Raw genomic sequence first — 13812 nt, 5'->3', positions numbered from 1 at the left:
AAGGGAGACGTCGGGCATTGTAAGATATGATCAAATAATAATTTATAAATTATCAAGGGTTCATGATGGAGGGGGGAGCGGGGAGGGGGAAAATGAGGAGCTGATGCCAGGGGGTTATGTGGAGAGCAAATGTTTTGAGAATGATGAGGGTAATAAATGTACAAATGTGCTTTATACAATTAATATATGTATGGATTTTGATAAGAGTTGTACGAGCCCCCAATAAAATGATTTTTAAAAAATCTGTGTGCATGTATATATTTTCCCCATATAAAAGGTTTATATACTACATTGCTAACAATGATTAAATCTAGAGATTAAAATAACTTTAACAGAAAGGCTTACTTTATAACTATATATGCATACATATATATTCATACACCTATGTAGTATAACTTGTAAATATATATTTTAATTACCATTATACTAGCATGCCTTGATTTTATTATTTGATTCCTAGTAATGTTGAGAATATTCTCCATGTTTATTGGATATTGTAGTATTTTTCTATTCATTTACATAACTTTATGATGGAATTTACCATTGTAGTTTAAAGCATATGAGCTGTACTTCCAGCAAGGCAGATGTGCTGCATAGACCCTCTACAACAGTGGTTCTCAACCTTCCTACTGTTGCGACCCTTTCATACGGTTCATGTTGTGGTGACCCCCCAACCATAAACTTATTTTCATTGCTACTTCATAACTGTAATTTTGCTACTGTTATGAATCATCATGTAAATATCTGATAGTTAAAAATTGAACATAATTAAAGCATAGTGATTAATCACAAAAACAATATGTAATTATATATTGTGAAATATTTATTTCTAATTACAAATAAATGAAATTTTGTCTGGAAGCATGGTGTAGCATGGGTAACAGTCTTAATAAAACAACAGTAAACTACATTGACACATTTTGCGACAGTATGTGTAAAAAGCCAACGTCAGTGCGAAGGTTGAGACAGCTTCTTTCTCACCAGATCAGAAATTCTCGGGCCAGTCTTTGCAAGAGCACAATGAAGATCATCTTCCACAACAAGTCTACTTCTGTATTTAGGCTTGATAACCAACAAGCTGGAAAGCCCTGCTTCACAAAGATATGTTGCTGGAAATGGAAGACGAAGGTGCAACAGTTTCAGACAGAACAGGATCTGACTGCAAACACTTGATCCAGAATTTTGTAACTGGCATTGTAAAGAAATCAGTTCTCGCTGCATCACTGTTAATAAGTTCAATGAACTCCTCTCGTGCTGTCTCAGGAACACCTTCAACCTTGACTGTGAATGGGCTTCTGGCAAGTGCAAATGGGGTGTCAGCTGGATTTGGAAACTATGATGAAATTTTGTCTGCAAGCATGTGCAAGTGTTCTTTCACCGAAATTATCATCATAATCCTTTTGTCTGGTTGGTTCAATGTCATGTTCCTCAAAGAAAGCAGATAAGGTAGGCAACCTGTAAATTTTATTTTCATCCATTTTTTTTTTTTGCCAAAGCTGAAGTTTCATTTGGAATGATCGGATCTTTTCAGACAAATCAAGGCATGTTGCATTTGGTCCTTGCAGTGATAAATTTGACTCATTCAAGAAGACAAAGATGTCAACCAAGTAAGCTATTTTCTGCAGTTCACTTTTATCACTTAAAAGTGCTTCGAACTGCGGACTTGCTTTCTGATTAAAAAACGTTTGGGGTTCATCATGAAGCTCAAAAACACATTTTAAATATTTTCCTTTCAACAACCATCTCACTTCCATGTGAAACAGCAGAGTATTAATTCGGCGCATCCAACTCGTTGCACAGTTGCAAAAACAGTCGACGGTTTAAAGTGCTTGCCTTTACAAAATTGACACAACTTATGACACTTTTCATTACTTCTTGTAACTCTTGTGGCAGCATCTTTATTGCTAATATTTGTCGATGAACCATACAGTGAGTTCCAATGGCTTTTGGTGACTCATTCAGTACCAAACGTTGAAATCCAGATCGACATCCTAGCATAGCTGGAGCACCATTTGTGCAAACACCACAAACCTTTTCCCAAGAGATCGTATGCACTTTCAGAAATGAACCAACTGTGTCAAATACATCATGTGCAGTAGTTGTCCTTTCAAGAGGTTTGCAGAAAAGAAACTCATCTTTAAAGGCGCCATCATTAATATACCTCACGTAAACCAGTAACTGTGAACAATTTGCAACGTCTGTAGATTCATCAAGCTGGATGCTAAATATTAGAAGTAGAGCAGATTTAATTTCCTGGATTAGCAAATCAAAAATATCAACAGACATGTCATCTCTTCTTCTGCGGACAGTGTCCTTAGATAGGGAAAGCGCACTCAATTTTGTAACAAATTCATCTCCAATCATAACTCGAACAAAGTCTTTGGCCGCTGGCAACAGTAAATCCTAGCAATGGAGTGAGGTTTCATAGCTCTGGCGATTCTGAGTACCACTAAATATGAAGCTTCAACAGCTGCTACATTTTGTTTGTGGTCCTTGCCACCAGTGTCAAGTCTGACTTTCTTGAGTCCATAAGCTTTGCTTCTAAAATAGTTGGTATGCTTGCCGGCAAAGCTCAGATGCTTGCTATCAAAATGGCATTTTAGTTTGTTCGGCTTCATAGATTTGGCTGATAGAACTTTACAACAAATAACACATTGCAGTTTCTCAATTCCTGCTGTAATTGTTGAGGTAAACCATCTGTAAAAAATCCTCATTATATTTTCTTTTCTTAACATTCACCTCTACACGATCCATTGTCATGGGATGGGTTGTTAATGAAAATAATATATAACAATAGCTTTAATAATACAAAAGATGATACATGGCATAGTGCAGTCATACAGTTCATTAAAGTTTCCTATGTTTTACCATTCTGTGTTGTTCTTTTTACATACACATTACTATCACAAGGGGGCAGTATTCACATCAACCACAGTTGAATATAAAAAGAGTGATCAGCATCCAGATTCAGTTCCCATGGTATAGATTTTTTTTTGCAGTAGTTGATGATTTTACAGTACATGGTTTTACATTTACCCAGTAATCATAATTCATGAAGTGTCGTTTTACCTCCAATATTGCTGCTTTCAGCACAGTAGCTGCTTTTAACAGAGTAGTTGTTTACAACACAGCAGCTGCTTTCCACATAGTAGCCACTCTCTACACATGTGACTGGTTCGCATAAGTACATTACGGCGCCAACCCTGTCACATACACTTGTATTTGTATGAGATGCATGTGATGGAGTTGGCATGATGATGTCATCACGCTGGGTACTCGTATGTGGGCATATCTACATGTGGGCAGACCCACCTGGAGATGGAGAGAGGAGCAGTGTCTCAGTTCCCAAGACCATCGGAAATGTGTTTTCCGATGGTCTTAGGTGACCCGTGTGAAGGGTCATTCGACCCCCAAAGGTGTCACGACCCACAGGTTGAGAACCGCAGCTCTACAACAAAGACACTGGAATCACAGAAAACAGATACAGATGATAATCCTGGAACCTTGAGCTTCAGAAGAAAGGATAGAAAAGTGGTTTGAATACTGACCTCATGAGAACAGGAGAGAGCATGATGCCAGACAAGCAGCTTGTCAACAGCAACTCTGGGTGGGCAAGAACTTCTTTCACAACCACCTCCCTCCCAGTTATCCTCTGGGCCCGAAAGAGGTTCTTTTCCAGGAGCAAGCACCATGGCAATCTAAAACCTATACCACTTCCCGATGAGGCTCCTAACCCTAGCCTGCTAGGATATCAGGAACAAGATCAGCTTCTCGTCTCCTTACTCCTTCCTCATTCCCTGGCTGGCAGAATATCATATCCAGAACAGTCCAGCTCCCCATACTACTTTTCTCTCTGGATTCTGCCTCTGCCCCAGTTTTCTCCTTTCTTTTCTATACTTTTCCCCATCTCGATTTTTATCCTTACTTTCTCTGTTTTCTTTTACTTTCATTTCTCATTTCTCCTTTTCCCTTCTTCTTTCTCGTTTTTCTTCATTTCTCTTAATTTTGTTTAATATTCTTTTCTTTTTCAGTTTTCCCTTTACTAGTTTTATTTCTTATCCTTTGCTTTTTTCTAACCTTAATTTTACTTTCCCTTACTTTTACGATATTAGACTCTTTTTTATTGCTGTTCTGTGCCTACTTTCAGTGCTTGCTTTATATTATATTGAGGGGGTACCCAAAAAAAACAGAATCATGCTGGGCAGAATGGAGCTTTCGCAATATGCATTTTCCTCACTAGGCGAGCACCCGAGCAACTCTCTCTGAGTTAGTGCACCCAGTGACGTTGCCTGGGAAGGTTCTCGCTGGACGTAGTGAATTTTTTGTAAAAGTAGTTTCATGTGAACCTTGTTTTTTGTAATGGCTGATTTAAGAGTGCGACTGTGAAATGTTGCTTCCTTTTCAGGAAAAATGCCACAGATATTGTTGTGATGTTGAACAGAGCTTACCAGGACAGTGCTATGGGGAAAACTCAAGTGGATGGGTAGTTTTCTTGTTTCAAAAAAAGGTGAAATATTGATTGATGGCAAACCTTGTTTTCGACATCCATTCACTTCCTCAACAGATGAAAATGTCGACTCATAGTGCATTTGGAGTTCATTCCACCAAGTCAGACTGTTAATCAAGCTTTCTATTTAGAGATTGTATAACAGTGTGTGACAGAAAAAGCCTGATTCGTGGCAGATGGTGGACTGGTTTTCCCACCAGGACAAAGCACCTGCTCACAAGCCATTGGAGTACACAAGTTTTGGGCAAAAAAACACAGCATGCCTCTCTTGCCCCACACACCTGACTCACCTGACTTTGCTCTGTGCAACTTCTTTTTGTTTTCTCAAATGCAGAGCAGTGTAGAAGAGGTAAAGAAAAAACAAGGGGTGCTGTCTGCCATCCAAACAGATGAGTTTGGAAAATGTTTCCAAAAATGGAATCGCAGATTTGACAAACATATTAAGTGCAATGAAGAGTCCTTTGAAGGTGATAAGGTGTAAAAAAAAAAATTAAATAGATAGCGTTCAAAAAAAAATCCGATTTTGGGGGGAGGGTACCCCCCTCGCATTTGTCCTTTAGTCACTGAGTAATTTCAGTCCTCATCTCTTCCGGGATCATTCATATTATTAGGATGCGGTACATGTATACTCTCGTGTGGACTTGAAGATACAGTGTAGGGCGGAGTCTATCCTGTCAATCAGGTCACTTCCTGGTTGTGCCGCCTTCCGGGCGTGACCTTCCCATAAGGAGGGTCTTGAGAACCTCCCCCCTCTCTCTGCCTTCATTTTCCTGCTGGCAAGCCACGCTGGGACCTCCCAAAACCCTGGAGATGTGTCCTCCATCACTGGGTCCATGGGACTTTGCCCCTACCAGCCTGTGGTCTTCCTGCAGTCTGCATCATTGCATGTGGCTGTGAGTCTGAAGAGGAGATCATGGATTTGAGTTGGACTGGCCTGGGATGTTCTCTTGATATATAATTACTTCTTGATATAAACGTCTCTCTCATACTTATATGAGTGTCTCTGGATTTTTTCTTCTCTAGTCAACCCCTCCCTATCACAAAGGGGTTTTGTAGATTCATAATTATTCTTTAAAGTTCTGTAGTATGCCGTTGTATGTATGTACAAAAGTGTATTCATTCTCCCACTATAATAGCACATAGTGTCCATCTTTCTGCTATTGTGAATAGTTTTGCGATGAACATGGTTTTGCATATATCCATGTAATGGCTCTTAGTTCTCTAGCATATATACCAAGTAGACAGATTGCTAGCTCATATATTTCAATTTCCAGTTTTTTGAGGAAGCTCCATACCCTTTTCCCACAGAGGTTACAAATTTACAATCCTTTACCAGTGTATGAGGGTTCCAATACCTCCACGTACTTACCATCATTTGTTATGCTTTAGCTTTTTGACCTTTGCTATTAATGCTGGGATAAAATGATATCTCATTATTAGCTTCAGTGCAACTCATTTCTTTATGTTTGTTAGTGGCTTGAATGTCTTCTTCGGCCATGTCCTCCACCTTTAAAAAATTTAATTATTTGCCTTTTTCTTCTTGATGTGTTAAAGTTTTTTATATGTCCCCAGTATGTCATTGTCAAAAAGTTTTACGTATTCTGGGCATTTGTTTTTTAGTCTTCTAGTAAAATCTATCTTCCTTCGTTCTTCCTTCCCTTCCCTTCTTTATTCTTACTTTTTATTGTGAATTAGGTGGGGGTTTACAGTTCATCATTTTTCTTTATTCAACAATTTAAACAACTTACCAAACTTCCCAACAGCTTGCCCTGTCCCTTCTTCCCTCTCCCCCATTTTCTCACTTTTGTGGAGTACTATCTTCCTCTTTACCCTAGTTTCCCCTCTTGTCTGTTGCTTCCCCTCCCTCCCAACCCTGGCAATCATCAGTCTATTTCTTTTGGTATAAAAAAGCTTTGTACTGTGTTTTTTTCCTTTCTTTCACAGCAAGGTCTCATAGAATATCCGTCCTTTTGTGGTTGACTAACTTCATTCAGCACAAGGTGCCCCAAATCCATCATATCATGAGGTGCTTCACAGTTTTGTCATTATTCTTTAGTGATGTATAGTATTTCCATTGTGCGGACGTACCAAAGTCTATCCATTCTTTAACTGATGGACATTTACATTGCTTTCATGTTCTTGCTATTAATAGTGAATAGTTTCATGATGAATATGTATGCTTATACATCTATGGTTCTTATTTATTTGGGGCATATGCCAAGTAGAGGGATTGCTAGGTCACATGATATTTCTATTCCCAGTTATTTGAGGAAGTCGTTGTACAGTTCTTTTATCCCACAACAGTGTATGAAGGTTGCAATCTCTCTACAACCTCTCCAACACTTGTTATTTTCTGTGTCATTGCTACTGTTGTTTAACTTTGCTACCAATGCCAGTGTGAGGCGGTATCTCATTGTCTTGATGTGCATCTCTCAGGTGGCTAGTGATTGTATTTCTTCATGTTTGTTGGCTGCTTGGATGTATTATTTGACAAAGTATCTATTCATGTCCTCTGCCTTTTAACTGGATTAGAGATGTTGAAATTTTCTATAGATTTTAGAGATCAGTCGCTTGTCTGATTTATCAATGTCAGAATTGTTTACCAGTCAGTGGGTTCTCTTTTACTCATTTGATGAAATCTTTTAATGCCCATAACTGTGACTTACAGGAGGTCCCAGAAACCTATTTTACATTCAGTTGTTGTTGTGTGTGTTTCATTATGTCTGATTGTGTGTTTATGCCATGTATTAGGGGGCTTAAGTTTGTCCCTGTTTCAATGAAGTTTGTAATTCTGGTGTTTACATTTAGGTCTTTGATCCACCTAGTTTGTTTTGTATATGGAGTGTTTTGTATACGATTTGTATACGGTCCTGCTTCAATCTTTTGCGAATGGAAATCCAATTCTGCCAGCACCAGTTGTTGAAGAGATTATCTTTTCCCTATTTAATATATTCAGCCCTCAGTTGTCTCTGTCGAAATCAGGCGGATGGATTTATTCTGGGCTTTCTATTCTGTTTTGTTTCATTGGTCTCTGTATCTACCACTATACTATTACCAGGCTCTTTTGTTTGTTTTTTTCTTTAAAGAATGATGCTAGGATCTGGATCAAAATTGTGTAATATTTAAACTTTGGGTAGGATTGACATTTTCAAAATGTTACATCTTACTCTGGATAAACATGAAATAATTTTTTATTTATGTAGGTCTCTCTGGTATCGTCTTGTAGTGTTACAGATTCCTTATACAAATGTTTCTCTGCATTTAGGTTTGTTCCTAAGCATTTCATCTTTCTGCATGGCTATTATAAATGGCATTGTTTTCTTGATTCTCTTTTCAGAGCTCTCTTAATATGTAGACAAGAATCCAATGGAATTTCATATATTAAGCTTATTATCTGTATATTTTTATTAATTATTTTATTGGGGGACTCTTACATATTTTATAGCAATCCATCATTAAATTGCATTAAGCACATTAGTACATATGCTGCCATAAACATTTCCAAAACATTTCTTTCTACTTGATGCCTTGATATCAGCTCTTCTTTCTCCCCCCTCCTTCCCCCATCTTCCCACCCTCATGAATCCTTGATCAATTATCTATTAAGTTTCTATCCTGTCATGCTGCCAAAACTTTCAATTATTTCTATTTTTCTTGTCCAATTTTTGGAGCTTTCTACATATAGATATCACCTACAGAGTTTTACTTCTTCTTTGTCAATTTAAATGCCTTTGATATCTTTTTGATCTCTTAATAGCTGTAAAACTTCCAGCACAATAATGAGTAAGACTGGCGATAAAGGGCATTCTTGTCTGATTCCCATTTGCAAGCTTAATTCTTCGTTTCTCCCCTTTGAGTGCTATGTTGGACACTCACCTTTTCATTATGTAATTGTTTTATTGTGCTAAGGATCGTCTCTTCCACTCCTATTTTCCTGGGTGGTTTATCAGTACTAGGTGATGGACTCTGTCATGCTCTTTTTCTGCATCAATTGGTATGACCAAGTAGCTCCTTTCCATTGTTTTATGTATATGGTGGATTAAATTACTTATTTTAAAATCAGGAAGTTCACTTTTTATTTGGTGGGTACAAGTGAGGCAGCGCAGGGCTACAAAGGCCTTCATGGATGCAGGCCCGCCACTTGTCTAAGGGGCCATTTAGGGATGCATGTGACTCCACAGCCATCTGCGATGAGGCGCTTCTCAGCCACCATATCCTCAAACTCATCGGCATTAAACTTGGTGAAGCCCCACTTCTTGGAGATGTGGATCTTCTGGCGCCCAGGGAACTTGAACTTGGCCTTGCATAAGGCCTCAATCACACATTCCTTGTTTTAGAGCTTAGTGTCACAGACATGACAACCTGGCCAGTGTGGACTCTAGCCACCAGGCCTTGAGGTTTCAAACCCAGAGCACCTGGCATCCCAGTTTGGAGTCTGATTTAGGGAGAGCAGAAATTAGTCAGGCCAGAGGCATCAGAAAGCAACAAAGAGTTGTCTCCAAAGTCCCTTAGGGCAGCCTACACACACCAATGGGCTGCATACACTTCCAAGGAGGCTAGCTGTTTGCAGCCATTGCACACCGGCCCCCACCAGGAGGACGACAATCGGCTTAATTGGCTGCTAAATTGCTTTTCTAATGTTGAACCATCCTTTATACCTGGCATGGATCCCACTTGAATTTTTATATATATTTTGTTGGCTTCTATTGGCTACGATTTTATTGAGAACTTTGGCTTCTACATTCACAAGTTATCAGTCTATAATTTTTGTACTGGTAATGTCTTTGCTTGATTTGGGTATCCGGGTTATGCCTGCTTCATAAAATGAATTTAGAGTTTAATACCCTTTTCTATATTCTGGAAGCGTTTGTGTAGAATTGGTGTCAACTCTTCCTTGAATGCTTTGTAGAATTACCTGGTGAAATCATTTGGTCTTAGACTTATTTTTGGTCGAGGAGAGTTTTTTAACGGCTTGATCTATTTCTTCTTTTGTTCTGGGTTTGTTGCGGTTTTCTACGTCAGTCTGTGTTGATTTAATAGTATGTTTCCAGACGTGTCCAGTTCTTCTAGGTTTCCAAACTCATTGGCGTACAGTACTTCGTGGTACTGTTACTGTCTTTTCTATTTTCAGTTGGTTCTCTTGTGATGTTACTCTTTTTGTTTATTTGATATTTGCTTTTCCTCTAAATTGTTGTCTTGTTAATTTTTCTAATTTTCTTCTGTTTTCTGATTCACTTACTTCTGCTTTATTATTTATTGTCTTCTGGTGGCTGAATGTTTATTCTGCTGCTCTTGTTCAATTACTGAAGATGTTAAGGTACTGATTTTTGTTCATTCTTTCTTGATGTGTGCATTCGCTGCTATAAATTGCCCTCTGAGTACTGCTTTTGCAGTGTTGCAAAGATTTTGGTGCTTTGTAATTCTGTTCTAGGTTGTTTCAGGAATTTTACAAATTTCATTCTTTATTTCTACAGTTATCTAGTAGTTTTATGGTATTGTGCAATTTCAATGTATTTTTCCCCTTATTCCTATTCTGATCTGAAGAAACGGTTTTAGTATCAATGTTTTTAAATCTGTCAAAACTTGCTCTGTGGCCTAATAAATGGTATATTCTGGAAAATGTTCCATGGACACTGGAAAAGAATGTACATTGAGCTGTTATGGGATGGACTGTTCTGTACAAGTTTGAGAAGTCAAGTTGATTGTTTGATTTAGCTCTTCTGAGTCTTTTTTACATTCTTCGCAGCTGTTCTGTCCTTCCTTGAGAGCGGTGCATTGATGTCTCCTACTAGTCCACTGCAGTGTTATCTACTTCTCTTGTCGACTCAACTGTAAGAGTTAGTTTATTTTGAAGGCTTTTTTGTTGGGTACACAAATATTTATTATGATTATATCTTCTTGTTCAATTGTCCTTTAATCATTGTCTTTTCTTTGTCTCAAAGCCTTGGTGGCATATTTGGTTATGTGTTGAGCTGCTAGCCAGAAGGTCAGCAGTTCACCACTACCAGGCACTTCTTGGGAGAAAGATAAGGCAGCCACCCCATGGGAGAAATATGAGGTTTTTATTCCCATAAAGAGTTACAGTCTCAGAAACCCACGGGGGCAGTTGTACCTTGTTCTATAGCAGTGGTTCTCAACCTTCCTAATGCCGCAACCCTTTAATACAGGTCCTCGTGTGTGGTGACCCCCAACCATAAAATTCTTTTTGTTGCTACTTCATAACTAATTTTGCTACTGTTATGAATCAGGCGACCCCTGTGAAAGGGTCGTTCGACCCCCAAAGAGGTCGCAACCCACAGGTTGAGAACCGCTGTGTATAGGGTTGTTATGAGTTGGAATTGACTCAATGACAGTGAGTTGGGGAATTGTTTGTTTTTGTCTTGAATGATTAATTTAGCCTTGAAGTCTATTTTGTTAAAATATTAGTCTTGGCATGCCTACTTTTTAAAAATTGGTATTAGTTTGAAATTTTTTCTTCCATCCTTTCACTTTTATTCTAGTTTTGTCTTTATATCTAAGATGTGTTTCTTATAACCAGTAGACCAATGTGAACTGCTTTCTTATCCATTCTGCTACTCTTTCCTGCTGTCTTGTGTATTTAATCCACTTACAGTCAGTGTTGTTGTTGGTAGCTATGAATTTATTGTTGTCAATTTGCTTTGTAGCCTTTTTATGTTTCTGAAAATATGTCTATTTCTTCTAGGTTTTCAAATTTCATGGTATTCTGTTATCATCCTTTTTATTTCCATTAGTTTTATTATGATATCATCTACTTCATTGTTTGTGCTTTTCATCTTCTCCTTTTCTATTTTTATAGTTCATTTTTAACAATTTCAACCAATACACAATTTACATCTCATACACTTCTACAGTTCAATTACATTCATAAGAGTTGTGCAGCCATCAATACAATCAATTCCAAGACATCTCCTCTTCCTTGCAATAATTGTTATTAGCTCCCCACTTCCTGCCAGCTTGCTTTGTCTTATCCCTTTGAACCTATTGATCCAGTTGTTCTCTCTACAGGTTTACCTAATCTGGGTTTCATATACAGGAAATCATGTATCAAGACAGAATACAGCCCAACAACAACACAATGAAACTAAGAAAACCCTCAATTGATAACAAAGTGGAAAATTAAAACTGGAGCAATTATACATTAAGTCAAGGGCAACATCAGTGACAATTGTGTCACACTGCAGTAGATACAATTGCAGTAATCCATCCTACAATGTAACAAGGCCTTTTCTAGCTCTGGTTCATAGTCAGAGGGGACTCATCAAAGGTTTAATCTACATGGGAGACTCTGCAAATGGGCTTTGGGTTTTCACTGTTATTGCAGCCTTCTGAAACCAGGGGTTCAGAATTTAAGCTCTTATACCACTCCCTCCTCAGGTTTGGATTTTATTATATGCAATCCTTGGATCATGCATGCTGACGTGCTTCCATGTGGAATTAGCTGATGCCTCATTTTGATGGCTCTTGTTTTAATGATAAATCTTTAAGAGGCCATATGCTATTCTTTCTGATAACCTGGATTTCTCTTTCTTCACCACAGACTACTTCATCTTTTTTTTTGGGGGGGGGGATTTGCTGGGATTTGTCGATTTTATTTCAAATGACCTAAATATCATTATTTTTAACTACTTATCAAGCAGCTTCTATGCGATTTTTTAGAAGGTCTTCTGGCTGTATTTTGGTCACATGTTTGAGCCACTTTATCTTATTTCTTTACGTGAACTGCAATTGTTTTGTTTTTGTATTTGTATTTAATTGATGATATGCTAGTGTTCTCAGACATTCACCATCAATCTCCTCGTAGGTCTGTTAAAGAATGTGAGAGTGTACAAAGTTCTCTGTTCAGTTCATGTGGCACAACTGAGGACAGGCACAGCTGATTTTGACTGCCGTCTCTTGATGATCAGCTGGTACAGTAGTGGTTAGTGAGTTGGTGGGGCTGTAAGAAGTATAAATGCGGCTAGGCCATGGGCACAATTGCATTTTCATACTCAGTCACAAGTATGCATTTGTTTTGTCAGTTCACTGTTTCAATCTAATGTTACTTTAAAAAACTAAAACTGGACAGTAGACAATTCATGGGTTTGTCTCTTCTCTCACTACTTTGCTCAGCATCTTCTTCTAGTTAGAATTCAATCCACTTCTCTATCCTTTTCTCTGAAGTTCAGGTATCTAAGATTATCATCGGCATCTGTTTCATTTGGATTTTTATGTATTTGTTGTAGAGGATCTCTGTAGTATATTTGCTTGGTCTAACATCCTGCCAAAAGTCCGCTAATAAAACATTTAAAAATCAAAAGCAAAATACATATGTATATGCACACATACAACAGAATAGATCAAGGCTTAGTATAAATAAAGAGTTCTTAAATCTTAGCAAGAAAAAGACAAAAATATCTTTTTTTAAATGTATGAGGAAAACAACAAGCAAATGAAAAATAAAAGTCAAGAATGTGAACCCATGAAATATTATTTTCACTAATGTTTGATCAAATCTTATTTTATATTAGTTTGGTTGTTCATACCAATACATTTATTAGGAAAGATTTAGAAAACACTGTGACTCACATATACTGTTGATTGTAAGGACAGTGTAACCCAATTTTTCTACAGAATAACTTGATGAAAGCTTTAAAATGTACAAAACCCTTTCATGTTAAAACTAAGTGGGAGAAAGAGAGAGAGAGAGAACCTCATCATGGCCCACCATGCCCTGGGGACGATATCCCCACTTGGAGCAGCTATAGAGCCGGCCCCACAACCACAACAATGACAACGACACACGACATTCCCTCACTGACCCATGTCCCTATGGGGGACATCACTGGAGACTGTGCATAAAGTGTGCCTGGTCTGCCCGGTGCACAGCAGGGCAAAGCGTAAAGGGAGTGCAACAGGGCAGCAAGGGGAGCAAAGCAACAAAGTCCCTGAGGAATCCTAAAAACAGACTTCTGACTCAGGGGGCAGGGCTTGGCACCTCATCAGACCCAATTGGAAAATACTTATAAGGGTCCGGAGGATGAGCATGATAATGGGATAGGAGGAAGGTGAAAGGAAATAGAGGAAAGAAGTAGGAGGCAAAAGCTATTTATAAAGGTATAGCTATAGACATGTATATATGTAAATGTATTCATTTATAATGAAAAGGATAGAGGCCAATGTACATATATTTATATGTTAAGTATTAAGATAACAGACAAACTTTGGGCCTCTACTCCAGGCCTCCCTAAACACAAGAACACTGTGTTTTAGTAACCTGGTACTCTTTGATATTCACCTACCTGACA

General features: G+C 38.2%; 1 protein-coding gene and 1 non-coding gene across 3 annotated transcripts in view; both read right to left on the bottom strand.

Moving 5' to 3' along the window:
- The window catches only part of TENT4B (terminal nucleotidyltransferase 4B), a 68308-nt gene that overhangs the window by 33814 nt on the left and 20682 nt on the right, over positions 1-13812 (bottom strand). The gene's annotated exons all lie outside the window — the stretch shown is intronic.
- LOC115870810 lies at positions 8998-9131 on the bottom strand. Its single transcript, XR_004046936.1, has one exon. It is a non-coding gene; the product is annotated as a small nucleolar RNA SNORA70 (small nucleolar RNA).

This window comes from Echinops telfairi, unplaced genomic scaffold, assembly GCF_000313985.2.
Source record: "Echinops telfairi isolate 266 unplaced genomic scaffold, ASM31398v2 ScPeMD7_2291;HRSCAF=2852, whole genome shotgun sequence".
Lineage (NCBI taxonomy): Eukaryota > Metazoa > Chordata > Mammalia > Afrosoricida > Tenrecidae > Echinops > Echinops telfairi.
This window is presented reverse-complemented; position numbering and strand designations above follow the sequence as displayed.